A 27,601-nucleotide genomic window follows, 5' to 3' on the forward strand; every position below is an offset into this window, starting at 1 on the left:
CATATAGTCTGTGGTCACTTAGATATCTGTACTTCCTTTTGTTAAAAACAGTATGAAGTAGGTTTCTGTTGCTTGCAATCAAAATACTTTTAATTATACAGATACCAAAAATGTGGATATGGAAAAGGACATCTAAGAAAGATAAAATACTTCAGTAAAAGAAAAGTTAGAAAGGAGAGAATTCATGGTAAGCAGAATATTTTCATTAAAATAATATTCTGAGTGGGCTTTGGAGAGCTTAAAAATTTGTCTAAGGAAAAAAGAAATTCCACGTCAAGAGGTCTGGTTGAAAGAAGATCATGAACATGGAAAGGCATTATGGGATAGTGGCACTGACATCAATAAATTATGGTTCAAATGCCACCTCCACTGCTGAGTTCTCGGTCAAGACACTTCAGCTCTGAGCTTCGGTTTCTTCCTCCATGAAATAAGGTTTTTGATAACTCTTGGAGTTGTTAAGAGAGTCATCATGCGTATACATAAAGTACCCACATGACTGATATCACACAGAAGGTTATCAATAAGTAGTGACTATTATTTGTGTGTGGAGGGCAGCAAAGAGATCCAACTGTAAAAGAGCTAGGCTAGAGACTGTGTTATTCCTAGAGGTAGAAAGCACACTTTTGTTGTCTTTGGCCAGCTGTGGCCTGGACCAAGGTCTGGACTCTATAAAGGGTTTAATAAATGTCAACAAATAGATAAATGAAAAATGAAATAATTGACGCATATACACAGCCTTAGAGAGCTCTCAAATAACCATAAAAGCCATCATCAATATCCTCAAGGTAAATGTATCTGGCAAGGTATTTAGTGTCCGGTCACATTAAAGAATCCTCATGGCAGTCAAAAGACTGAAGATCTGCAACATAGTACAGATAAGAAAAAAAAAGTAAAGCAATCATTTTTGCTTATATTCATAAACCCATGTGACTGACTTACAAATGAATAAGCAGAAAGAGACGCATAGACTTACAGAACGAATTTTTGGTTGGTATTGGGAAGAACAGGGGGAAGAGATAGTTATGGAGTTTGGGATGGACAGGTACCCATTGCCATAGTTAAAATAGATAAGCAGCAAGGACCTACTGTAGAGTTCAACTACAGTAACGCTGAACTCTGCTCAACGTTATCTGGCAGCCTGAATAGGAAGGGGGTTTGGGAAGAATGGATACATGTATACATACGGCTGAGCCCCTTCGCTGTTTACCTGAAACTATCACAATACGGTTTATTAATCAGCTATACTGCAACACAAAATAAAAAGGTTAAAAATAAATAAAAGCCAGCTGTTTAAAAAAAGAGAGAGAGGAAAACATGCATCGTTCACCCACTGATTCATTCATCTGTCAGTTCATTCAAATGCACTAGCTTTTGCTCTGATTCGGCAATGTTATGCGCCCTAGGGACTCACAGATGAAGACACAGTTGCTGCCAGGGAACCCTCAAACAAGGGCACGCAGAAGACATATGAATGACTAACTTTGATCTAATATAATAAATATCATTCTGTCAGAGGTATTAAAGGCTCCAGATCTCCTGAAAAATGAGCATTCACTCTTAAGGAGGAGACTGGAATACGCCAAGACAGGCTGGGGGAAAAAGTAACTCATGAAGGAGAAAACAGCATAGCAAAGGCATAAAGTCATGAAGACACACGTTGTCTTTGGGAAGGACAGTGAATTCTCTGATCTCTCTGGGACAGGCAACACTTGAGGAGAGTAGGGGCCCCGAAACAGGAGGACCGGGTTGACCAGATATCCACAGGCCTTGCCTGCCAAGCTAAAACAGAGAATTCATTCTGCAGAAGCTGACAGGCCACCAACAATTTTTGATAAAGACAGACACATAACCAAATGGGAGTCCTAGAGAAATGACTGAAAGGAGAGCAGAGGGCAGATTAGAAAGGATGATGGCAAGACAGGTATTATTTATTTTATATTGAAAAGTCAATTTCCAAAGATATTAGTAAGGATGAGTGCATATACGGACACACTGAAAACTGAGAGAAGTCTACATAAGTCAGGGCTCTAAGTGACAAAGTGGGAGAAAACCCAACCCAAAGTGCAGTAAGAGGGTTGGGAAGAAGATGTTACCGTCTTGGGTAATAACTGAAACACCCAGTGGCAGATGCAGCTCAAACGCAGGTGTCTGTACGATTTCATCCAGATTTTCTCGACATCCCTGTACCATCCTCCTCCTCATTTATAGAGCCATTCCCTTGTAAGGCAGTTAGATGATGTCCAGTTTGGGGAACTGGCAGCATCTCTCATCACGGTACCATCTCCATGATGCCATCTCCCATCTTCACAATTTCTAAACCAGACCAATCCAGGTGATTTGTCCAGAAAATTCTGAATCACGTTTCAATGGTCTGTCTAGGCCAGGTACTCATCCCTGAGTCATTTCTGAGGCCAATGTGTGGGATGCCCTGATGGGTCGGGTCTGGATGCTGTGCCATTTTGAATTTGAGGTGGGTTATACACGTTCTTTGAAATTTATACAACTATGACTCTTTTCATCTTGGTCAAACATTCAAACTGCAGTACAGTGATTAAAGAAGAATAAAGTCAAAACCAAAAGGAGAGCTGGGTTTAAAAAAGGGCCGTGTGTTTATTATCTGGGTGAACTCTGGCAAATTATTTAACCCCTTCCGTTTCTCTGAGCCACAGTCTGTGAAACAGATGCAACACTTAACACACAAATGAGACTCAGACAGAATATTACATGTAAAGTGGGACATATGAATATATGTGTGTGTGGGGGGTATATCTGGAAGCGGAATATATACTTGGAATGGAAGTATGTGGCTTTTAAAATCCCAAGTAATTCCAACTCTATATTTAAATGTGTGTATATGTATTTGTGTGTGTTTAGGAACTCTAGCTCCTGGACATAATCTGGCTAGACTGGACACAATCTAGCTACCTTACAAGGGAATGGTTATATAAATAATGATGAACTCATACAATAAAATAATACAGAAACCTTAAGCAGAATGCGATAGACCTATATAGGCTGACTGGAGGGCTGATGCTGAAGTTGAAGCTGCAATCCTTTGGCCACCAGATGCAAATAACTGACTCACTGGAAAAGACTCTGATGCTGGGCAAGATTGAAGGCAGGAGGAGAAGGGGATGACAGAGGATGAGATGGTTGGATGTCATCACCGACCTGATAGACATGAGTCTGAGCAGGCTCTGAGAGTTGGTGATAGACAGGGAAGCCTGGCATGCTGCAGTCCATGGGGTTGCAAAGAGTCAGACATGACTGAGCGACTGAACTGATACAGGCAGACACAGGAAGATCTTCATGATGTATCATTAAATACCAAGAGTAAGGTGTAAAACAATGAGCTGAGTACACACTTATTTAAACAAACCATGTATATGTGTGTGTTGTATATACCCACACATCGCATATGTGGACACACACATACACATGTATACACACATATACATCATTGCTGTTCAGTCACTGAGTCATGTCCGACTCTCTGTGACCCCATGGACAGCAGTGCACCAGGTTTCCCTGTCCTCTACTATCTCCCAGAGTTTGTTCAAGTTCATGTCCATTGAGTCGGTGATAAACATAAACATACACGCCTACATATACACACACACACGCACATATATTTCACTAAATCATATAGAAATATAAACTATATATGTATGGTTTATATACGTAAAAGCGTTACTGTACTTTATGTACTAAGTACTATGTACTGATAATTATACACACATATAACATAATAAATATACAAATAAAGATGCACATATAAGTACTTTTATATGACTAGAACTTTCATGAAAAAATACATAAGAAGCCAAAAATGGTTGTTGCTAAAAGGTGAGCTGGCCACCTGGAATGAGACATTAAATTTTATTCTGTATTTGAAATTCTTATTTTTCTAAAATGTTCATCTGTTTTACAGGTTCAGTTTTTAGAAAAAAGCTCTCATATCACTCTACTGCTGTGTTTGTTTCATCCTTTTAAGTATGGACATTTCTTTATTTGGCAAGTTGTTGTGGCATGTGGGATCTTTAGCTGCAGCCCGCAAATTCTTAGTTGTGGCATGTGGGATCTAGTTCCCTGACCAGGGATTGAACCTGGATCCCCTGCATTGGGAATGCAGAGTCGTAGCCACTGGACTACCAGGGAAATCCTTAAAATTCTTATCTTTGTAACCATGTGCAAAATATTACCCCATGCTTTTATCCTAAACGTGATTTTCACTGACCTTTCCCAATGCATCTGCTATTGTTTATCCTATCAGTGAAAATGCCCGGCAGAATTTCCATTCCTAATGGTGCTTGCGTGGGAATGGACCAGCTTTTTTCAGATCACCATATTTACATGCAAGGGCCACTTTGCTGGAAACGATGCTAGCTGATTAAGAGAGTTTGTGAAAAAGTACCCACTGTGATTGAAACACTCATTTAATACATTTTAAGTGCCCAAAATGCTCAGCTTCCTTGATTGGTGTTGATTGTTTGCCTTTGATTTATTTCCTCTGTATCAGTGTTCATTAAGTTACTTAAGTAATGGCCACCCTGTAGCTGCATCTCTATTTAACTCCGCATCTTTGGGAGCATTCTAATTCAGAGACTGTTCACTTCAGGAGCTGGGAATGTAGCTTTGACCACTGAAGGGTTGTGTATTCCTCATAGAAATTATTTACAAGGAAAATTATCTTTCAAAAAAAAAATTCCCAGCAGTCTCCTGATTTTGTTTCTATTTATAGCTTCTATTCTTGGCAGAAGTCTTCTTATTTTTGACAATTTATTAACTACCGCAGACACACTTATAAAGTGATGTTCAATGTTCACTGTGATCAATGTGGCTTGATCGTCCACATTTTAAAAATCGACCACCCATGTGGACAGTAAGAGTTCTGCCAGCAACATTCTAATAGTCCTTATGTGAGTTCAGTTCAGTTGCTCTGTCATGTCCAACTCTCCACAATCCCACAGGCTGCAGCATGCCAAGCTTCCCTGTCTGTCACCAACTCCTGGAGCTTACTCAAACGCATGTCCATTGAGTCGGTGATGCCATCCAATCATCTCATCCTGTTTTGTCCCCTTCTCTTCCTGCCTTCAATCTTTCTCTTTCCCAGCATCAGGGTCTTTTCCAATGAGTCAGTTCTTTGCATCAGGTGGCCAAAGGATTGCAGCTTCAGCTTCAGCATCAGTCCTTCCAGTGAATATTCAGGACTGATTTCCTTTAGGATTGACTGGTTGGATCTCCTTGCAGTCCAAGGGACTCTCAAGACTCTTCTCCAACACCACAGTTCAAAAGCATCCATTCTTCAGCACTCAGCTTTCTTTATAGTCCAACTCTCACATCCATACATGACCACTGGAAAAACCATAGCTTTGACTTGATGGACCTTTGTTGGCAAAGTAATGTCCCTGCTTTTTAATACATAGTCTATGTTGGACATAGCTTTTCTTCCAAGGAGTAAGCGTCTTTTAATTTCATGGCTGCAGTCACCATCTGCAGTGATTCTGGTATTAAACCCACTTTAAAAAACAAAAGACACAGCTTCACAAAGACATGGCTTCACTGGACACTCTGATAGTCCATAGTCTGGGTGGCGATTTCCTTCTTGTGTGTTTTTTCTTTTTTTAACTGTCCCAGTGGAGGTGCGTATGGGGACTTCCCTTCATTCATTGTTTGTATTCAAGCTGTTGAGATTTGCTTTTGCTTCCCAGGAGGACAAGTAGTGACGTCAGGTGCTATGCACACATTTACATCAAGAAGCTTCACTGTGGAAAGGGGAGGATGGGTCAGGTGAGGGGGTCAGCAGGAAGGTCTTCTGTGCTATGTAATCTAGGATCAGCATCAGGAGGCGTGACGTCATGGGCACCATGGACGCGCAGGGGGCACTGAGATCATGGGGTACAAAAGCAAGATGAGAAAGGACAAGCCGCGTTTGTCTGCATATTGTTGCCCACAAAAGCTGGGCGCTTCAAGAAAGAGCAGGAATTTGACCACTTGGAATGAAAGCCCAAATGAGACTGAGTTGTAAGTACACAGGACCCTGGTGCCCTGGCGTGCGAAGCCCCTTTGTACAGCAGTGGCATTTTTAGCTGAAAAATCACAACAAATGAAGTCACAGTTACTGAGGGGAACTTCAGGTGGTCTGGGCTTCCCAAGTGGTGCTACTGGTCAAGTATCTGTCTGCCAATGCAGGAGAAAAAGAGACGTAAGAGACGCTGTCCGATCCTTGGGCGAGGAAGATCCCCTGGAGGAGGGAATGGCAACCCACTTAAGTATCCTTGCCTGGAGAATCCCATGGACAGAGGGGCCTGGTGGGCTAAAGTCCATAAGATCGCAAAGAGCTGGACACGATTAAAGCACACCAGTAGGCTAGCAAGGTTTCCCTCGGGGGAAGGTCTGGGTTGAAGTTCTCTGTGCTCCTAGACAAAGTGTGAGATCTAAAAGCTTGCCAGGTTGTCAGAGAGTGAGTTTGAGTCTTGAGGCTTGAGCGGGGTTCTAAGACACCAGGAAGCACAAGAAGGGGGAATCCTCACTCCAGTGTCCTGTGTGAAGCCACTCAGCACTCACACAGTTCTCCCATCCCCACTTCAAGGCCGGGGACCATCCTGGGGTGGCAGCCAGTGGTTACTTTGAGAGAAGCTGCAGAACCCTCTTAGTGGGCCCCAAGAAAACTAGCACCCACAGAGACCTCTCATGGACATATTTTTCTTACAAGTAGAAAAAATGTTTATTATTCCGATTTGCAGAAAGAAAAAAATGTTTTGAGTTAGGAGGAGAAGAGTAATTTATTCTTAACAGGTGGACTGCATAAATCTTTCTGTCATGGGACAGGCATTCATTATAAATCTTTCACTTATGTGACAGGTATTTACTGAGTGTGTACTCTCCCTAAGGCACTGTGCTCGGCACTGTGGGGTCCAGAGAAATCACCCTGAAGCAGAATTTCCCAAGAATCTTAAGTTTGCCAGGGGAGACTGAACATCAAAGCAAAATACAGGATGACTGTGGAAAACAGTATGGAGGTTCCTTAAGAAACTAAAACTACAGCTACCACATGATCCAGCAATCCCACTCCTGGGTATATATCTGGGGAAAAAAAATGAAAACTCCAATTCAGAAAGATATACAGACTTCAGCGTGTACAGCAGCATTATTGACAATAGCTAGGACATGGAAACACCCAAGTGCCCATCAAGACAATTGCTTTAGAAGGTGTGGCGTGTACACGCACACACATGCGCACACACACATGCGCGCACACACATGCACACACACACACACATGCAATGAAGATCCTGTGTACCGCTACTAAGACCCGATGCAACCAAATAAATAAATTTAAAAAGAAAATAAAACAGCACTGTCCATTCTCTTTTTCACAAATTTCTTGCACAAGGAACGCAAGGTGTACTTTGGTCTTCTAACCTTGTAATTTCCTGAATTCCCCTTCTCAATACAACACCCTTCTGTTTTACCAAGATAACAAAGAGTGACTACTTAACAAAATCTATAGGAAGATGTGTTTATAATAAAAACACCCTTGCCATTAAGATTTTAATGACTGTCATTATTATGGTTCAGGCAGAACAAAAGCAAAATCCCAAGCATTCTTTAGACATTTCACTTGGCTGAGAAATGCCCTGGATAAGTCATTCCTTCTGCATGTGTAATGGTTAGAGCCGAGTTTGCTTAGTGATAAAATGGAATGCGGTGACAGACACAGGGATTTGGGTCCAAGTGGACACGACAGCGACTTCACTTTCACTTTTCACTTTCATGCATTGGAGAAGGCAATGGCAACCCAATCCAGTGTTCTTGCCTGGAGAATCCCAGGGATGGGGGAGCCTGGTGGGCTGCTGTCTATGGGGTCGCACAGAGTCGGACACGACTGAAGTGACTTAGCAGCAGCAGCAGACATTACTCAGGAGTGTGTGTGTGTTTGTGTGAAGTTCTACGAAAATTTATCCTATGTGTAGATTCATGCCCCATATATGGATTCATGTAGCCACAACCCGAATCAAGATGCAAGACTACTCCTTCACCAGAAAGGATCTCCCTGTTTCTACTCCTTTCCAACCATCTTTTCCATCAGTGGTTCTGATCTAAGTTTATGAGGCCACTATCTACTCAGTCACTCAGGTAGAACATACTTATTCTTCTGACGGGCTTCCCTGGTGGCTCAGTGGTAAAGAACCTGCCTGTCAATGTAGGAGTCATGGGTTTGATCCCTGGGTCGGGAAGATCCCCTGGAGGAGGAAATGGTAACCCACTCCAGAATTCGTGCCTGGAGAATCCCATGGACAGAGGAGCCTGGCACCTTAAGGATATCTGTCTCCTTCTGAAGAGCAAAGTGAACTCCAAAATCCTGAAGGCTTTAGCACGGGGCGACATAACCAGATTACTTGGTAGCCACATGGGAAACCTGGAACAAGTGTGGAGCAGGGGTAGGACTTCACTGCCACCATGCACTCCGGGGGGGGAATAGCGGTTTGGTGCCAAATAGAAGTTGATAGAATGAAGATCTTATTTTAATCAACTCTTTTACTTTGTCTTCCCTCCAGTTTGGGCTCTCTCCAACTCGCCTTCGAAGCTGTGGCTAAAGGGACTTCTCTGAAATGCCGCTGACGTCAGGTGAATTTAGGATAAAACCCAGATTCAACACGACCCATACTGTACTTCTTCATTTGGCCCATCCCTACTTTAAAGCCCGCCTCTGTCTCACCCTCTCCCCCGTCTCAACAAACTATGTGATTTTCCCTGGCAGGTCTAGATCAGGCCCCTGCACATGCCAAGCAAGCTCTGAAGAATTCAACAGGCATGGTGTCTCCTGGGTTTGTGCAGCATGGCTGCCCAGACTGAACTGAGATTTTCCAAAGCCTCCTTCCCTGTCGGTGATGAATATGCAGAAGTCCTGCCCTACGGTTAATAGCATCTAACAGGTTGACCGGTCTCAGCTGCTTCATACTAATCCAGGTAGAAGCAACTCTGAACAAGACCCTGAAGTCACTGCATTAAGAAATTATTTTGGAAAAGGAGACAGCACAGGATGGAGGTAAACACAGAAGCACAAAGGATGGAGGGAAACACAGAAGCACAAAGGCATGTGGATACATCACAGTGGGTGAACCTCAAATAGGTTTCGACCTGAGGACTCTGATCTCCCTCCTTTTGTTCCAGCTTCTAAAGCTGAGGTTATAGGAATGCTTTTCTGGATGCCTGCATAACAAGACAGCCAGTCTCAAAGGTAAGACAGAGATGGGATTTATTATCTTATTTTTGGCTGTGCTGGGTCTTCATAACTGCATGGGCTCTTCTCTCGCTGCAATAAGCAGGGTCTACTCTCTAGCTGCAGTGCTCAGGCTTCTCATTCCGGGGCCTTCTCTTGTTGTGGAGCGTGGGCTCTACGGCTCACAGGTTCAGTAGTTGCGGTTCCCGGGCTCTAGCGCACAGGCTCAATCGTTGTGGCACACTGGCTTTGTTGCTCTGCGGCACATGGGATCTACCCTGATCAGGGGTCGAACCTGTGTCTCCAGCATTGGCAGCGGATTCTTTACCACTTCCCTCATTGAGGGAAGCCCTCAATAGAGATGTTTTTAAAATGGCTACGTAAGTGGCAAAGTGGGTAGAAACGATCATACACACATACACCAAAATTTCATGAAGATGAAATCCAGTGGTAAAATTATCAGGGTTGCCAGAAAGCTATTGCGTTGGGGGAGGGGAAAAAAGCTAAAACGTTCTACTCCCCCTTTGGTCCCGTCATTCAACACAACAAACATTTTATAATCCAGGGGAGACCTCCACTCATCTGAGAATGAGCTGCTGTCCTCCAGCCCTAAGTCCATAAATAGCCTTTGCACATCCTGTTCAGTGACACCAAACAGAGACGAGGTCCCTCTTGGCGTGACATTCCATCCGGCCAGCACTCTTGCCACATTCTCCTCTCCTTGGGAAGCAAACCGCTTCTCTGCTGTTTCCCCACTGTGTCCAATTACCCTGCTCCCTTGCTAAATGAGCTCTTAGGCATTCAATACATTTTTAAGGAAATGGATCAGCATGATTATTCTGGGAAACACAAAGCTCACGAAGGAATAGGGCAAATTACAAATTTCAGGAAATATTGGTCTTTGCACATTAATCACACTAATAATATTACTAATGAGAGACGTATAAATCCACTTCCCTCTGTGCATGACTTGCTTTGTTTGATCCCTTTGAAGCAAGTGAGCAGGGAATTGTTTTGATGTATTTAGTCCCCTCCTTGATTGTTTTCAATCATGGCTGCGTGTTTAAAAATCAAAACAGAAAAGTGGAAAGCTACACAATTTTTCCAATAAGTTGTCAAATCCACAGAAAACATCGTGATGGAAAATGGGAGGGCCATCAGGGACTGCCAGATACACAACACACACCAGACTACTGTCTCATTCTAAGCCCACGGCAGGCACTCCCAATCAGTTGCAGAAATCCAGCCTACAGAGATCACAGGTGGCCTCCAACAAAGTACTTACCCACCAACTGGAATTGACTTCACTGTGACCCAGGTTTGAAAACAAAGTAAAGAAATTCTGATGGGTGGAGTGCCCCCCAAGGACACACAGTGAACAAGTCAAAGCCAAGTGAAAAAAGTGAAAGTGTTGGTCGCTCAGTTGTTAGTTGCTCAGTTGAGTCGGGAACAACAGACCCCGTGGACTGTTGCCCGCTTCTGTCTATGGAATTCTCCAGGCAAGAATACTGGAGTGGGTAGCCTTTCCCTTATCCAGGGATCTTCCCAACCCAGGGATCGAATCTAGGTCTCCCGCATTGCAGGTGGATTCTTTACCTGCTGAGCCACGAGGGAAACCCTCAAAGCCAAGAGGAGAAGTCAAGTCTTAATCCCCATCTAGTTCTCTCAAACTACACCTACAACAGGTACCCTCCCTGTCTCTGTAGAGCGCCTGGGCAGAATTCCTTCCATTTTTACGGGGTCTGTTAAGAATTCCATTTAAGGAAATGAGAAGAGCCATAGAGGAGTCTCATCAATGAGTTTGAGCACAGAAACCGCCACTTACAACTTCATATTTCCACAACACACACACACACACGCACACCCCACCCCACAGCACAGCACACCACGCCACATTTTCATCTGCAAACCTGCTCCACCTTTTCTGCATGGCTGCATCCTTCCCAAGGCACACATTTCAATTTTAACTACTATATTGCAAAATATCCTTCCACACCAACTTATCTAAACAGCTGCTCCACTCACTGGTTTCTGTCTTCATACTCTATGTTATGACCTCCATGGACTATGAGTGGTATTCCTCCTCCCTGGACTGCACACTCCAGGATGTCAGAGGATCACCTCCGCTGACCCTCCACCAGCATCGGATGGAGGTCAGCATAGGACCACGTCGGCGAATGAATGATAAACACTGAGATTTCTAGAAGGATCTCACACGTTTTTGTTCTGTCTCTTTGTCCTATTCACGTCCACATCTTGGGATATCCTTGGGTAACACCTGCCAGAGGAGGGGACTCAGGTGTGCAGTCCTTCCATTATGGTGGCACCTAAGGCATTCGCTCCATCAAGCAGATAAAAGTACTTTTCGGTTGTTGAAGTAAAGAAAGTAAACACCTAACCTCAGCTCTGTCATCAGACCTCCCTAAGCTTCCACCCACTTCCGCTAGCCAGTGGAAAGTGGTGAAGGGCTTCCCCAGTGGCTCAGACAGTAAAGAATCCGCCTGCAAATGCAGGAGACCCAGGTTCAATCCCTGGGTTGGGAAGGTTCCCTGGAGAAGGGAAATGGCTACCCACTCCAGTGTTCTTGTCTGGAGAATCCTACGGACAGAGGAGCCTGGCGGGCTACAGTCCATGGGGTCGCAAAGCACTGGACATGGCTGAGTGACTAACACTTTCACCTTCAGGTTAAGAAGAAAAGTTCTAGGCTGGGGTAGCCTGAGCTTCAGTTCTGAGCTTTCCACCAAATGACAGTGCAATCAGATCCATTTGTTTAAGCCTCAATTCCCTCATCTGTAGAGTAAAAATAGTAACAGTACTTTTCTGACACTGCTATAATTATTAAACAAGTTAATATACACAAAGTATCAGGTACCTAGTGAGTGTTCAATAGGTATCAGTGACTATTGTTAATTTTTAAAGGTTAAAAAGATTCATTTCAATCACTAATTTATTGAGTTTATCTCCTCAATGCTCCTAGCATTTTGCTTTTGCAAAGGAAAAAGCTATTTGAACACCATTATAAAGTCTTTTGTGGAGTGGATAAGGTAAAATATATTTATTATTATCTATAATTTCCTAGTATTATTTCCGTCATATACGTGTAATCTTGACTTAAAAGAAGATTCATAGTCAAGTGCACACTGAATAGAGAGGAAATTTTTGTTGTGTTAAACTACAAAAGGAGAATCATGTCTTTTGTTTTTCTTTAAAATAACGGATTTAGATCGTATTCATAGGATCAAATAATACTCCAAAACATGCAATAGGCTACAGGCAATATTCAATCCAATGAAAAATTTCCACTTTTAATTTAAAGACCACCAACTTTAAAATGGATATATTCTATAATTAAAGCTATCCATTTTTTCAACACTGGAAGGATGTTTTCCCTCAGCATAATAATTACAAGTAAAGAAAATCTTTCTGGTGTTTTTTTTTTTCCCATGAAGTCTTGAAAATCTGGAAGGAAACCAATATTTACATTTGGGTTCGTATTTTGCATTAAATTCATATACATACTAAATTTCTTCTGGCTCTTCTACAGAAGAGTACGATTAGCTCACGCTCCATTTTCAGACATGCATAAAAAGCAAATAACAACTTATCTCTTTTTATGAGCTGCTCATAAAGCAAAATCCATTCTTGTCTGTGTGACTTAACCCTTAGAAGCACCAGAAGGAGCTGTCCCCTTGGCCTTATCTCCAGACACACAGAGCGAAAGGTAGGGTGGAGACGGTGGACAACACATGAAGGGAAACAGGATGAAGGCAAGTCCTTAAAGGCCCAGCACCAGGAGAGCTGGGGTCCCTGCATCTCGTGCATCCTAAGTGTTCTGGAATCACCGGAAAACACGGAGACCGTCCAAGTGTTAGTCACTCAGGCATGTGCGACTCTGCAAACCCAAGGACTGTATAGCCTTTCAGGCTCCTCTGTCCATGGAATTCTCCAGGCAAGAATACTGGAATTGCCTTCTCCAGGGGATCTTCCTAACCCAAGGATTGAACCTGGGTCTCCTGCACTGCAGGGGGATTCTTTACTGTCTGAGCCAAGAAAGCATTTTAGAATCACAGGAGAGCATGGAGACCATCCAAGGCCATGTCTTTTCCTTGGAGAAAGAGCTTAGCTTTTGATTTTTGTTCTCTGTTTAACAGCTAAGGCAACTCTGTGAGCTTTACAAATGGCCTCTTAGACTAGAGAATGACACTGTGGTCTCTGGGGTAAAAGGTAAGGAGATGTCATTTATCTTAACTACCTCTCAGAGGCTGGCGCTTCAGCACAACCTGGCCTGTCATGAGGACAGGCCAAAGAGGCATCTATTGTGGATGTCACATCTCCCCATGCCCTGCAAGAGCTGCAGGGCAAAGATGTTTACATCATTTAAAATAAATGCCAATCACTTTACCTCCGCTTGTATTACGCAGACAGTCCAAAAGGTTTGTATGCATGCATGACAAACACATGGGTGAAGGGCTGTTACAACTGGTAACCACACAGCTATTCTGTCACAAGACACGCAGACCTTTGCAGGAGGCTCCAGCAGCTACTCTTGAAAGAACTGAATTTTTTAATATTCCCGTGTCCCTACCCAAAGTGGCCTCCTGATTCATGGCCATAAGATGGCTGCTCCATTTTCTGAATAAATACTCCTTCCAGGCAAGAAACAGCATGAAGGAGGAAGGGAGGTGGCAAGGAGACTCACACCAGCTTGGTAAAGCTTCGGCAGACTTTCCTGGAGAAGGAAATGGCAACCCACTTCAGTATTTGTGCCTGGAGAATCCCATGGGCAGAGGCGCCTGGCGGGCTACAGTCCATGGGGTCGCAAAGAGTTGGACACGTCTGAGCAACTGAACAGCAACCCCAACCTGCAGACTTCACTTATGAACCATTGGTTCCATGGACGCTCCAACTGCAAAACATCCTGGGAAACCAAAGTTTGTCACTGTTGTTTTGTCTTAAACAGAAACACTGTCATACCCAACCAAAGCAGAAAATTGGAGAATGCGCGTGGCGAGAACAATGGTTCTCAAAATGTGGTCCCCAGACCAGCACTGTCAGCATCACCTGAGAATATTTGGAAAATTCAAATTCCAAAAGTTCTGGGGCTGGGACTCTCCTGGCGGTCCAGTGGCTAAGACTCTGAGCTCCCAATGGAGGGGCCCGGGTTCCATCCCGGGTCAGGGGACTAGAACCCACACGAAGCAACTAAAGATGTCACAGTGAAGAGCGAAGATCCCACAAGCCATAACTAAGACACAGCGCCGCCAAATAAATGCACAAAGACAAATAAATATTAAAAGCTCTGGGGCTATGTTTTAAGAGAGCCTTCAGTGTATCTGGATTGATACAGGTTTGAGGAGGGCTGGGGTTCAAAACTAAGAGTGTCCACAACAGACAGGCATAGGAGACAATATCATATTACTCTTTCTGTTGTTGAAATCTCGGAAGCATTATCTCATTCCCACATCAAAGAAAAGAAAAGTGACGGTGAAGACTCACAGCTGACAAGTGAATAGAAAATGATAACATTTCACCTTATACAAAGCACTTAAGAGGTTAATGAAGAAAATGCTCTTGGAGGCTAGAACCCGCCTGCCAATGCAGGAGACAGGGGTTCAATCCCTGTGTCAGGAAGATCCCCTGGAGGAGGGCAAGGCAGCCCACTCCAGTATTCTTACCTGGAGAATCCCATGGACAGAGGAGCCTTGCGGGCGAGTCCATAGGATCACAAAGCGTCGAACACCACTGAAGCAACTTAGCATGCACGCACGCACGCACAGATGACCTTGGGAGATGCATTCCTTTCTGAACCTCAGTTTTAGTATGTTTAGTAGAAAATACCTCAGAAGCTTCCCTCTACGTTACTGAGAATTTCTCTGAAATACTAAATTAAATGAAGACTTTGCACTCTTTGGAAAGAAGAACTTAGAGGAATTTAAGTCATTTTTCACATCCTTAGTATAACGATCACCCAATGATTCTAAGAATTGTAGAAAAAGACTGTATTAAGATCTCAAATGGTTAATTACTCCATAAAATATCCAAAGAGCATGGCCCATGTGTTTCAGTTAATTCCTCAAAGCCCTTCGCATAAAATCACAAGACAAACTTGATCAGAAATGCAGTACCCTGGATTCATACCCGGCAATGCCTCCTAGGCTAATAGGAACTTTCGCTTTCTGACATTATCCATTTTGCTAAAGCTGGTTATGATTCCCCACACATTACTTGAAAACCAATTTCATTCAAGACAAAAGAGTGTGAGCAGGGTATTACATTTTATGCCTAAATTATGCAAATTTGGTGGAGTTAGATTGTATTGTGAGCAATTCCCTTTCTTCCAGTTTCCATTGTAGCATCAGTTAAAGTAAATTTCACTATCCTCATTTGCAAAAGGTGAATACTTTCTATTTTAACACCCTGGAGGAAAAGACTGACTTTTAATGAGCAGTTATCTAATATAAAAATCTCTTACATATATTACTGACATCACCCCAAGTATTAAATGTACATTCCAGATAGGGTTGATCTTGATTCAATTAATCCTTGGAGAAAGGGCTTCACAGCCAAGCTCTGTCTGTTGCAAAGACAAGCCAGGAGGTGAGACAGGAGATGTGGGCTGAGTTCCTGTGGACCTCAAACTGCAGCTGCTGGTACCAAGCTTTTAGAACAAGCACACTATTTTTTTTTTTTTTTTACCACACTCCCCTAGCTCAACAGCAGGCGATGGGGTTGTGTCCTATCCCTTCCATTTTTAAGATCCCTTTCAAACTCTTCCACTTTCTGACTCTCACAGCTCATCATTTCCCAGGAGGGAAGAGGCATGTGGAGGAGACTGGGGACAGGCCAGCCTTTCTGGAGTGGGAGACTCCTTTGCTTCTGGCCTCGCCATACATGGGATCCTAGTTCCCTGACTAGGGAATCAAACCCACCCCCCCCCATCCCCAGTAGAAGCCCAGAGTCTTAACCATCAGACCACCAGAGAAGTTCCTGAAGAAGGAGACTCCTGATACCTTCTGTCCACTGACCAATGCTGTCATCTTCATGTACAGGCCATTATGCTGACCTTCACATCTCTTTTCAGAGTAAATGGTACACATGAAGCAGGAATAATTGAACCTAGCAGGTGAGTCATTTAATATTTCCTAGGGTGTAAGGAACATCAATGCAGTGACTTTGAAAAATAGAGCTTTATTTTTCTCATGTAAGTCTAGCACCTTCCTTCTCCAAGTGTAGGCTGTAGACCAGGAGCATCAGCACTGTGTGAAATTTTGATTGGAACACAAAGTCTTATATCCCACCTCAGACCTACTAAATAAGAATCTCTGGAGCTAAGGACAAGCAACCTGTGCTTTAACGAAAGCTTTCAAGTGATTCTTATGTGCACCAAGTTAGAGAAGATCTCATCTGGAAGAAGGTGGTTGCTGTGTCAGAGGCGGTGTATCTGCGGTTCCCTTCACATTTCCTCCAGGTCAGAAAATGACTGCCATAGCTCCAGTCATCACTTCTCTGTTCCGGGCAGGGAGGAGGATGAAAGGAAACAGGCATACTACTGTTGTTCAACCCTTTTCGTCACATTTTTGTCTCCAGGAAGTTTTAAGAGAGTCAGGGTAGAAAAAATATTGGCTTCTCAGCCTGTATAGAAGATGAAGTAGAAGAAGGTTGGAAATTTCAACTCAGTAGCTTGCAGTTTTGCCACATGTGGGCAGCAAGAACTTGGAAGAGTTATTTTATAGCATCCGCATTGGTATTTTTACAAGAAATATCTCTCACCTCTAAAACGTCCACATCCATCAGGATGCTCAGTCTGCTGTTTGGAACACAACTTGCTTGATAGTATATCTTAAGTCAGTCCTTGCCTTTCACTATATACTCTTCTGTGTATACTGAATTTGGTACCATGTGCATAGAATTCCTTATTAGAAAGCCAAGAGCGAACATCAAAAGAGAAGGACCACTACTCCCATTATTACAGAGAATAGGGAAGTAAATTAATTCTCATATATTCCATTTAAGATCATACTAGTGAATAACAGAAAAATTTGGGGTGACACATTAGCACACAGACTGACACCAAGATTATATAATAAACCATCTTGGAAAACACACCCGTGTTTTCATTTTGTTTGATGCAAGAAACCTTAAGTTGTGGCTCTCCAAGTACAACCTGGGCAGCTGAATTGTTTTAAAACACAAGGCAGATCTCTATTAAGAAAACATACCCAGAGATTTAGTATATTCAAGTAACCTTACTGATAATCAGAGAAATTCAAATCAAACAGCAATGAAATAGTTCCTATTAGCAAAGTGTTAAAGTAATTATAATATCCACAATGGGTTGGGAAGTAGAAAAACTAGTAATTATATCCTTTGCTAGTGGTTTTACAAATTGGTATGAAAAGCAAGTTGGAAATATATATATCAAGAGCCATATAAAATATTCCCTTTTCCATGATCCTGTAATTGCTTGTCTAGGAATCTGATCTGAAGAAAGGATCTTAAATAAAGGGGAAAATGTTCATTGGAATATTATTTAGAATAAAAACAGTAAAATATAATTCTCCCTAACAGAATAGCAATTCAACATTTTATACTTTTATACACACACACACACTCAAGGAAGTATTTGACAGCTTTTTAAAATTATGGTTAGACCACTAGGTACCTATGAGACAATATTTCATTTTTTAAAAAATCAAAAATTCATATTCCTTGTGATAGAAGCCATATAAATTAAAGAATGCATGGAAAGGGATATACCACAAATTTAATGCTGATTGTATTATGGTAAATATTTTTCTTTTCTTCATAATTTTCCACTAGAGGGTTAGTAATAGTGCCATGTTACTTTTTCAATGAAAAATTCATTTCTACTAAAAACACACTAGAAATCATTCTGAATCTCTTGGAAGAAATAGCTCTTTAAACGTAGTTTATGACTACAATAAAAGTCTTTGGGAAATTCTGATTGTATTTTGGTTGATCAAAAGATCTCACTGGTTGAAAGAAAATGAACAATATGAATTATAAACGATCAAGGAATCACAAGTCAGTATAATCTACATGGTTGATGGACTCCAGGGGACAATGCTGATAAAGTTTAAGTCCATCTTCTCTCTTTTCCCTCAAGGGTCAGCAGAGTGTTCTAAACCCAGCAGGTCCAGGTTAACTGAGTCTAAAAGAATAAAGGAGTAGGCCTCACATCTGTGTTAGGGGTGGGCAGTGAAAGAAGCAGCACTGTTTCTTAGCACAATTCTTTTAGTCCTAGGAAGACAAGGGAAGAAATGCTCATGAACTTGCACCAGTTAATCAGCATTTAAGAAAAGTAAACTAGGGAATTCCCTGGCAGTCCAGTCGTTAGGGACTTGGTGTTTTCCCTGCTGAGGGCCCAGGTTCAACTCCTGCTCCTGGAACTAAGATCCTGCAAGCCACACAGCCACCCTCCCCATCCCCCGAAAAGTAAACTGAATGTATGTATTATGTGTATAGAGACACAGGACAGACAGATGACAGATATATAAATACATTTATATATATACATATAGAAATATACAGACAGAAATATTTACAGGTAAATATAGAGATGGACTTCCCGATGAGTCAAATAAGCTGGGGAATCATTACTGAGCCTGCCCGTGCAAGACCAACACTGCTAATCTCCTGCATCGTCAAGGTCCCTTTAATCTTGCTGAACTCCCCTTCTATTTAAACTGGGCCTAAGACACATTCTGGGCTTCCCAGGTGGCTCAGCAGTAAAGAATTCACCTGCCAGTGTAGGAGATGTGGGTTCGATCCCTGGGTGGGAAAGATGCCCTAGAGAAGGAAATGGCAACCCACTCCAGTCTTCTTGCCTGGGAAATCCCATGGACAGAGGAGGCTGGCACCATACAGTCCACGGGGTCACAAAAGAGTCGAACAGGATGCAGAGAGATATTATTGGGCACACATCATATTGGACACTAATTACATGTTCAGGTTTTCTGCCAAGAGCTTTCCATGCATTGTCGCAATCCTTGATGAGGACTGATCTATCCTCATTTTACAGATAAAGCAATTCAGAGGTCAAGAAATGACTTCAAGGCAACTATCACAACATTGTTAATCAGCTATATCCCAAAATAAAAAGCTAAAAAAAAAATCATTCAAGGTTATTCCACAGCATTAGTTCTCATGTGAAGAGAACATCACTTGATCAACAGAACATAAAGCCCAGATGTGACCCACACACTATTTTCCACAGGAAAAGTAGCAGAGGCTTGTTCTGGACGTGCCAAAATCGTCCACCACAAATTAAGACTTTTGCTCTCAATTTAACATTTGATTCTTATCCCCCCCACCCAACAAATGTGGACCTGCTTGCACCACAGATGTGGCCCCTGAGTCACCAAACACCTCTTTTGGGATGCTTCAATTTATATATATATATATATATATATATATATACATAAAACTGACCTTTATGTTTTCATATCGAAAACCATCTTTAATACCATGTTTCTAATTATGTGCTGCACTTAATAAAAAGTATAATTGGGACGTTTTTGCTTTTCTGTTTCAACTAATTTTATTTGGGATGTACTAATAATTTAATGGAGATCCTGGCTTTGGTATTAGCTCATGAAATAGCTGAAGAAGGATATTGGAAACCTTTGGAAATTTCAAGGGATGTTATTATTTAATTCCACTGCCAGAAATGTTCCATTTGGAACCAAAATATCCTGTATGCTGTGAACTAGATGTAACTAAAGTAAGTTTTTCCTCTTAACAAGCCAAGTTAGGTAGCTAGTCATACTCATACTTATCTCAATGAACGAGTCTAGAATGCACCTGGCATGCTGACAAGGCATGGATGCGCATTTGGGTGTTTTTTTTTTTTTAATGGTTTGATTTCATTTATTTGAAGTTAGCTGAGTGATTGCCATGGACTCAAGGTGAAGACAGTTCATTAATAACCAAGATCCTCAAACTCAGTTTTAAGAGTGACAGAGGGCTTCCCTAGTGGCTCAATAGTGAAGAATCCACCTGCCAATGCAGGAGACGTGGGTTCAATCCCTGGTCCAGGAAGATTGCACATGCTGCAGAGCAACCAAGCCGGTGCACCAAGCCCAATGAGTCTGTGCTCTGGAGCCTGGGAACCGCAACTGCAGAAGCCCGCCTGCCCTAGAGCCTGTTCTTGGCAACAACCGAAGCCATCGCAACGAGAAGCCCATGAACCACAACGAACAGCAGCCCCCATTCACCGCACCTAGAGGAAAGCCCATGCGGCAGCAAAGACCCAGCTCAGCCATCAGTGAATAAGTAAAAATTACTCTAAAAAAAAGACTGATAGAAATGCTATATATCTTGACTGAAGTGATGTTTATGTGGCTGTATATATTTGCCAAAACTTACTGAAAAGAAAACTTGTAAGTGAATATAAATTATGCCTTAGTGAAGCAGGTTTGCAAAAAGTATAAGAGGCTCTATAAAGAATGGGGGACTGAACGGGAAGGTACCTCTGAGAAAATGATATATTAAAAGTGTATATAGAAAACCAATAAAAATGGTATAAATGCTAAACCTATTGCTGATGCTGCTGTTTAGTCACTCAGTCGTGTCCGACTCTTTGCGACACCGAGGACTGTAGCCCACCAGGCTCCTCTGTCCATGGGATTCTCCAGGCAAGGATACTGGAGTGGGTTGCCATTTCCTTCTCCAGGGGATTTTCCCAAATCAGGGATCAAACCTGGGTCTCCTGCATTGGCAAGTGGGTTCTTTACCACTGAGCCACTTGGAAAACCTATAGCTATTCCCACAGCAAGAATCAAGCTAAATTCCAGATCCATTTAAACCCTCCAGAAGGAAATACACAACAAAGTTTGGAAGAAAGTGTATACCCAGAAGAAAGAATGAAGAGGCAGAAATGACTGAATTACCCTGCAAAAAGAGAAGGAAGACCAGGATCTTCTTCGTGTGGATGAATGGAAAAGACAGATGACAAGGTCGGAGAATTAGCCAGAGAATGGTCACTCGTGGCTCGATGATACAGGGTCAAAGCTTGGAGTGTATTTGAATTGTCAAGGTGGGGAGAGGTGTCACAGAGTGAAACGGATTGGATAATTTGTATTTTTAAAATTCACTCACTAGTGTATTATCTAGGTGACATATTAGGTTCTATAAATGTGTTTTGATTTTAAGACTCATTTCTAAATGAATTCCAACTTTAAAATTTACATTATAAGGTCCAAGTTTGTATTTCTATTGCAGAATTGTCATAGAATATTATCAGTTATATCATGTCTTTAAATTTTATTTTGGTTAAATGCAATAAAGTATTATTTCCACAAAAAAAAGACCCTGAGACAAATAAAATTTATATAAAATTTGACCACACAAAAAGCAAAAAAATAAAATAAAATTCACTCCCATGGGCATTTGTTATTATTGAGAAAAATATCATATATTGGACCCATACTACTTGCACCAAGAGGAAGAACACACTATGGTCACAACTTCTTTCAGCACTGATGGTACAGCGTTTCACTCAGGCGTTCACTCAGCAGATCCGTCAGGTGCTCATATAATAAATACTTCACGCTCTGAAATAAGCAGGTCACTCTGCTCTTGCTCACAGGCACGTGAGGTCTGGTGACAGGGTGAGTCTGCGTCCACACTCAGTGGTACCCAGTAGTTTTGGAGGCAAGCATGGGGGAGGGGAGTAAAATCCCAGATCAACTCCTCACATCTCCCCTGATTTCCCTGATAATTTCCTCAGCAATAGCTCAAAACTGGTGGTGCGTTAGTCACTAAGTCGTGTCCGACTCTCTGAAGGCCCCATGGACTGTAGTCCGCCTGGCTTCTCTGTCCATGGGGCTTCCCAGGCAAGAACACTGCAGCATTGCCATCTCGTTCTCCAGGGGACCTTCCCGGCTCTGGGGTCGAACCAGTATCTCTTGCACTGCAGGCAGTCTCCTGCACTGCAAGATGGATTCTTTACTGACTGAGCCACCAGCTCAATCCCAGCTGACTCTGACTAATATTTAACCATTTCACTAGCACATTTTCTCAGTTCTGAGACAGCACAGAGACTGGAGGAAACATCAACTTTATAAGTGCTTCCTCCATTTCCGAAAAGTCAAAATAAGGGAAATGGCATGCATACTCAAATACAGGAGATAGTGGAGTAGAGTTCACACCTCTTTGGCAACGTTTTTGTTCAGCAACATACCTCTGAAAGTGGGACATTCAATAAAATAACACTTTTTTTCGAGATTCAGAAGGATTCTAAAAAAAAAAAAAGAATCCCCCAAATGAATAGACGGAATGGTACCCTCATAACACAGAGGTGAAAATGACTGAAGCAAAAAGACACATCCCGCCAACCCATTAATCCAGCAAAGCTTTGTGTTAAGATGAGGATATATCAGTACAGGTTACCTCAAGAGGGCTTTCTTTTGAACCTGAACTGCCAAAATTCCAAGCAGACACCAAAGGGCTTCCGTTTAAGTGGGCAAAAGGTGACCAGTCAGAAGGAAAGTAGAAAGAACAGAAGACAAGGCTGGTTATCAAAGAAGGGCTTCCAAGGGAGAAAAAATAAAACAAAGTGGAATAGGGAAAGTTTTCAGAAAGTCAACATTCAAGGAAAGTCACATTTAAAAATATAAATCATTCACAGGCGTTTATGTAGGAGAAAGAGAGAGCCTGCTTTCCGGTTTTCAAGCACCCTAGGAGCCTTTAGGAGATAAAGAGGCACAAACAGGCTGGATCAGAGATTATAACTGGGAGTGAGTAGCTGTTTAAGCTGGAAGAAGACCAAAAAAAACCCAAGGTTATAAAATTTCAGTTACTATATTTTAAAATTTATTGTATTGAAGTATAGTTAATTTATACTGTTCTGTCTGGCTACTATTTGAATTTGTCAAATACTTGAATTTGGTTCACGCAGGTGTTTGAAAATGTAGCCCATCGACACCCCTGTTGTTCAGTTCAGTCGCTCAGTCCTGTCTGACTCTTTGCGACCCCATGAATCACAGCACGCCAGGCCTCCCTGTCCATCACCAACTCCCAGAGCTCCCTCAAACTCATGTCCATTGAGTCGGTGATGCCATCCAGCCATCTCATTCTCTGTCATCCCCTTCTCCTCCAGCCCCCAATCCTTCCCAGCATCAGAGTCTTTTCCAGTGAGTCAACTCGTCGCATGAGGTAGCCAAAGTATTGCAGTTTCAGCTTTAGAATCAGTCCTTCCAATGAACACCCAGGACTGAGCTCCTTCAGAATGGACTGGTTGGATCTCCTTGCAGTCCAAGGGACTCTCAAGAGTCTTCTTCAGCACCACAGTTCAAAAGCATCAATTCTTTGGTGATCAGCTTTCTTCACAGTCCAACTCTCACATCCATACATGACCACGGGAAAAACCATAGCCTTGACTAGACGGACCTTTGTTGGCAAAGTAATGTCTCTGCTTTTTAATATGCTGTCTAGGTGGGTCATAACTTTCTTTCTCTGTTGTTGTTTAGTCGCTAAGCCGTGTCCAACTCTTTTGCGACCCCAAGGACTTTATCCCTCCAGGCTCCTCTGTTCATGGGCAAGAATACTAGAATGGGTGGACATTTCCATTTCCAGAGGATCTTCCCAACCTAGGGATCAAATCTGTACCTCCTGCACTGGCAGGTGGATTCTTTACCACTAAGCCACCTGGGAAGCCCCCATGAACATCCCTGGCAGAGGTTTATCAGGAAAAAAAAGACTAAAATAAAACAGAAAACACTCTTGACTGGTACAGCCCCTCAGATGAAAAGATGGCACTGACAGGGTTGGAGGAGGTGGGAACTATCCATTAGCATCTGTTCTCCGAACAAATGGGATCACTTATGCCTAGTTCCTATCAGGGACCAAGAGAGAAGATAAACACAGGAAAGATGCCATCTCTGCCTCCCAGATGCTGCAACCCTTTATGTTTTGGTTTTACAGTTTGAGAATCGTCCCTACTTTTCACCCTGCTGTGATCACCTTATGAATCTCAGTAACAAGAAGTTTAGCAAGTGGCTTCATCTTGGGTTGTACAGGCAGTCGTTGATTGGAATATTTATGTAGCCCTTTCTACATGCAAGAAAGCACGCTAGGTTGAATGAGGCACGACACTAGCTCTCAAGGAGCTTCTCTGCTCCTGGAAAATGAGATGTACCCACATGATCATCAGACAGCATAAACAGTTCATAAAGGAGGGAGGGACAAAAGTGTGCTATGCGAGATCTGGAGGAGGAGGAAAAAAAATACCTTTCAGTTGAAGGCCAAGGAGACTTTAAGGAGGAGATAGCATCTTTAAGGAAAGAAAGGAATGGAATGTTTTCCACCGTTTGTTTACAACTTCATGCTTCATGCATAAGGGCTGGGAGAGAGTTCATGGTCAAGTAAATAAATTTAGAAAAGGATTCACTCAATCACTATCACTTCATCGCTATCATTTATCACTTTGTCTCACACTCTTGGAGATGGCTAATGCATATTCTCATTACAAAAGATTCTGAGGAATAAACCATGGAGACGGGGGTGTGCGGAAGAGGAAAGAGAGGGAGAAAACGGCGCCAAGACTCGGAATATCTGATGACGAGGAGGAGCTCGGGCCATCTGAGAAACTCGACACCACCATGTTTAGAGCAGCATGATGAACAAGTGAGGAAGTGAAGAGTCTGAGAGATGGCTGGAACATATGCTTCGAGTAATGATTCTCCTCCAGGGGTGATTCAGCACCCCAGGGGACAGCTGGCAATAACCAGAGACACCTGGATGATCACACCTAGGGGAATGGATGCCCGCGGCATCCAGTGGGTAAACAGCAGGTATGCTGCTAAAGATCCAGAATCTCCAGCCCAAAATGTCAACAGCGCTGAGGTTGGGAAGCTCTGGCCCTAGAGTGGGAAAAGTTTAGCACAGTAGACAATGGGGCAGGGAGAGCTCAGCATTAGTGAGATGGACACACAAACACAGAAGGGCCTTCCCATGGTTCTGGCTCTTACTAACAAGTGAAGGATTCCACCATCTGACATCACTTCTTGTATCCATCCAGTTGAAAGGAGAGCACAGCCCATCGTCCCTGAGGTTCATAAATAGTTTAGATATGTGTTACAGACAATCGTCATGATGTACACAACTCCACGGGATCAGCTTCCCAGGTGGCTCAGATGGTAACGCATCTGCCTGCAAAGCGAGAGACCTGGATTCGACCCCTGGGTTGGGAGGATCCCCTGGAGAAGGGAATGGCTACCCACTCCAGTATTCCTGCCTGCAGAAATCCCCATGGACAGAGGAGCCTGGTAGGTTACAGTCCGTGGGGTCCCAGAGTTGGACATGACTGAGCGACTAACACACATACACACACACAAACAAAACAAAAAACCTCCACAGCAATGACTGACAACTTGGGAGTACACCCAGCAACGGCTGGTACCATCACCACCTGCAGTGTTCAAATACCAGATCAGCAAAAGGTTCTACCACAGGAGTTCAAGTGCAGCTAAGGTGGCTACCCTGGACGATGTTGACCACGCAGACTGTAAATCTGATCCCTGTGGCCAAAACAGGGCTGGGGGGAGCTTCAGAGATCTCACTTACCTACTGAAGTTACCAAGATGATACAATCAAAATACACATACCTGAGAGCATTTTATCAGAAAACCAGAGACAAATGATTGAAGGTTTAAGAAAGTGCTGATTAGCTGTTTGCAACAGCCAAGGCATGGAAGCAACCTACAAGTCTGCGGACAGATGAATGGAAACAGATCTGGTACATATATATACAAGGGAATATTACTCAGCCACTAAGGAGAAGGAAATCATGCCATTTGCAGCAACATGGATGGACCTGGAGATTATCACACTAAATGAAATAAGTCAGAGAAAGTCAAATATCAAAGACATCATGTATATGCAGCATTGAAAAACAATGGTACATTACTATTATTATTGTTGAATATAATAAGCTTACATTCAAAACAGAAATAGACTCAGATGACAAACTTAGGGTTGTCAAAGGGGAAAATTGAGAGGGATAAATTGAGAGCTTGGGATGAACAGGCACACACTGCTGTTATTTAAAGTAGATTACCCACGAGGACCTGCTATACAGCCTGGGGAACTAGGCTCAATATTCTGTAACAAACTAAATGGGAAAAGAGTTTGAAATAGAATAGATACATGTTTATGTGAAACTGAATCACTCTGCTATACACCTGAAACTAACACAGCATTGTTAATAGACTATATATAAAAATTTTGAGAAACAGCTGATTAAGCTACCCTCTCTCCCTCAAAAAGACACATTACGTAATAAAAGAGAAAAATCAATATACACAGTTTTCTGTCTTTCAATGCGAAAACACGGTAATAAAGAGAAATTACAGCCAGTGACCAGACTTACATTTGGAAGATTACAGTTCAAAATGAGGTGCTTTTTGACTCATCAGAGGAGACCAACCTTTTACAAGGCTGCAAGGTCATCCCATGGGGTTGCCTCCAGTTGACCACAGCGGTGAATATAAAATTAGCATATTTCACTCTTAACAGGAAAGGCCTTTCAGGTCTGCTTCATTATGTAAAACGATTATTCTAAGTAGGTGGTTCTTCAATTCTCCATTAATAACAGAGGAATTTCTTTACTGTTGGCCTTTTTTTTCCCCCAGCTTGAAAATATAGTACATGCTTCTTTGGGGAAGGGGGGGAAGGTTTAAAAATGTCTTCTATGTAGAAATTTTCATTTATAAAAACCCAATAAATCACTTGGTTATCATAGTGGTGAGTAATTTTTTTAATGCATACACACACAGATACCTCTATATATCTGTGTACTTCTGAATACTGTGCAGCATATATCTTGCATATTTTTAGAATGCATGCTGCTGCTGCTGCTAAGTCGCTTCAGTCATGTCTGACTCTGTGCGACCCCATAGATGGCAGCCCACTAGGCTCACCCATCCATGGGATTCTCCAGGATACCCTGCTACATATTCTGGACGATAGGAAATCTGCACCTACGTCAGCTTGTTTTGAGAGAGAACGAGATCAGTCTATTGCTACAGTCACTGTGGTTCAGGTTTTCTGTCACTCGCAGCTAAAACCATTTCTAACAAATATAGACGCTCAACCATTGCTAGTGTCAATCCCATGGAAACAGAATTCAGAATGTTCCCCGAGTATGCCAACGCCATAGACACTTCCCTGAAGGAAGAGTTTAGGATCTTCCTTGATCTGTCATAATAGTGTGTTTTGCTGTTGTTTAGTCGCCAAGTCGTGTCCGACTCTTTGCGACTCCATGGACTGCAGAAGGGCACCCTCCATCTCCCAGAGCTGGCTGAAATTCATGTCCAGTGAGCTGGGGATGCTGCCTAACCATCTCATCTTCTG

The 27,601-nt window shown here is 42.6% G+C and overlaps 1 protein-coding gene and 1 non-coding gene across 2 annotated transcripts in view; both read right to left on the reverse strand.

The window, feature by feature from the left end:
* The window catches only part of LOC148773694 (uncharacterized), a 1,710,192-nt gene that overhangs the window by 774,002 nt on the left and 908,589 nt on the right, over positions 1-27,601 (reverse strand). The gene's annotated exons all lie outside the window — the stretch shown is intronic.
* On the reverse strand, positions 4,086-4,158 carry TRNAG-CCC (transfer RNA glycine (anticodon CCC)). Its single transcript has one exon. It is a non-coding gene; the product is annotated as a tRNA-Gly (tRNA).

This window comes from Moschus berezovskii, chromosome 27 (assembly GCF_049115385.1).
Source record: "Moschus berezovskii isolate FMDL1 chromosome 27, NW_MosBer_1.0, whole genome shotgun sequence".
NCBI lineage: Eukaryota > Metazoa > Chordata > Mammalia > Artiodactyla > Moschidae > Moschus > Moschus berezovskii.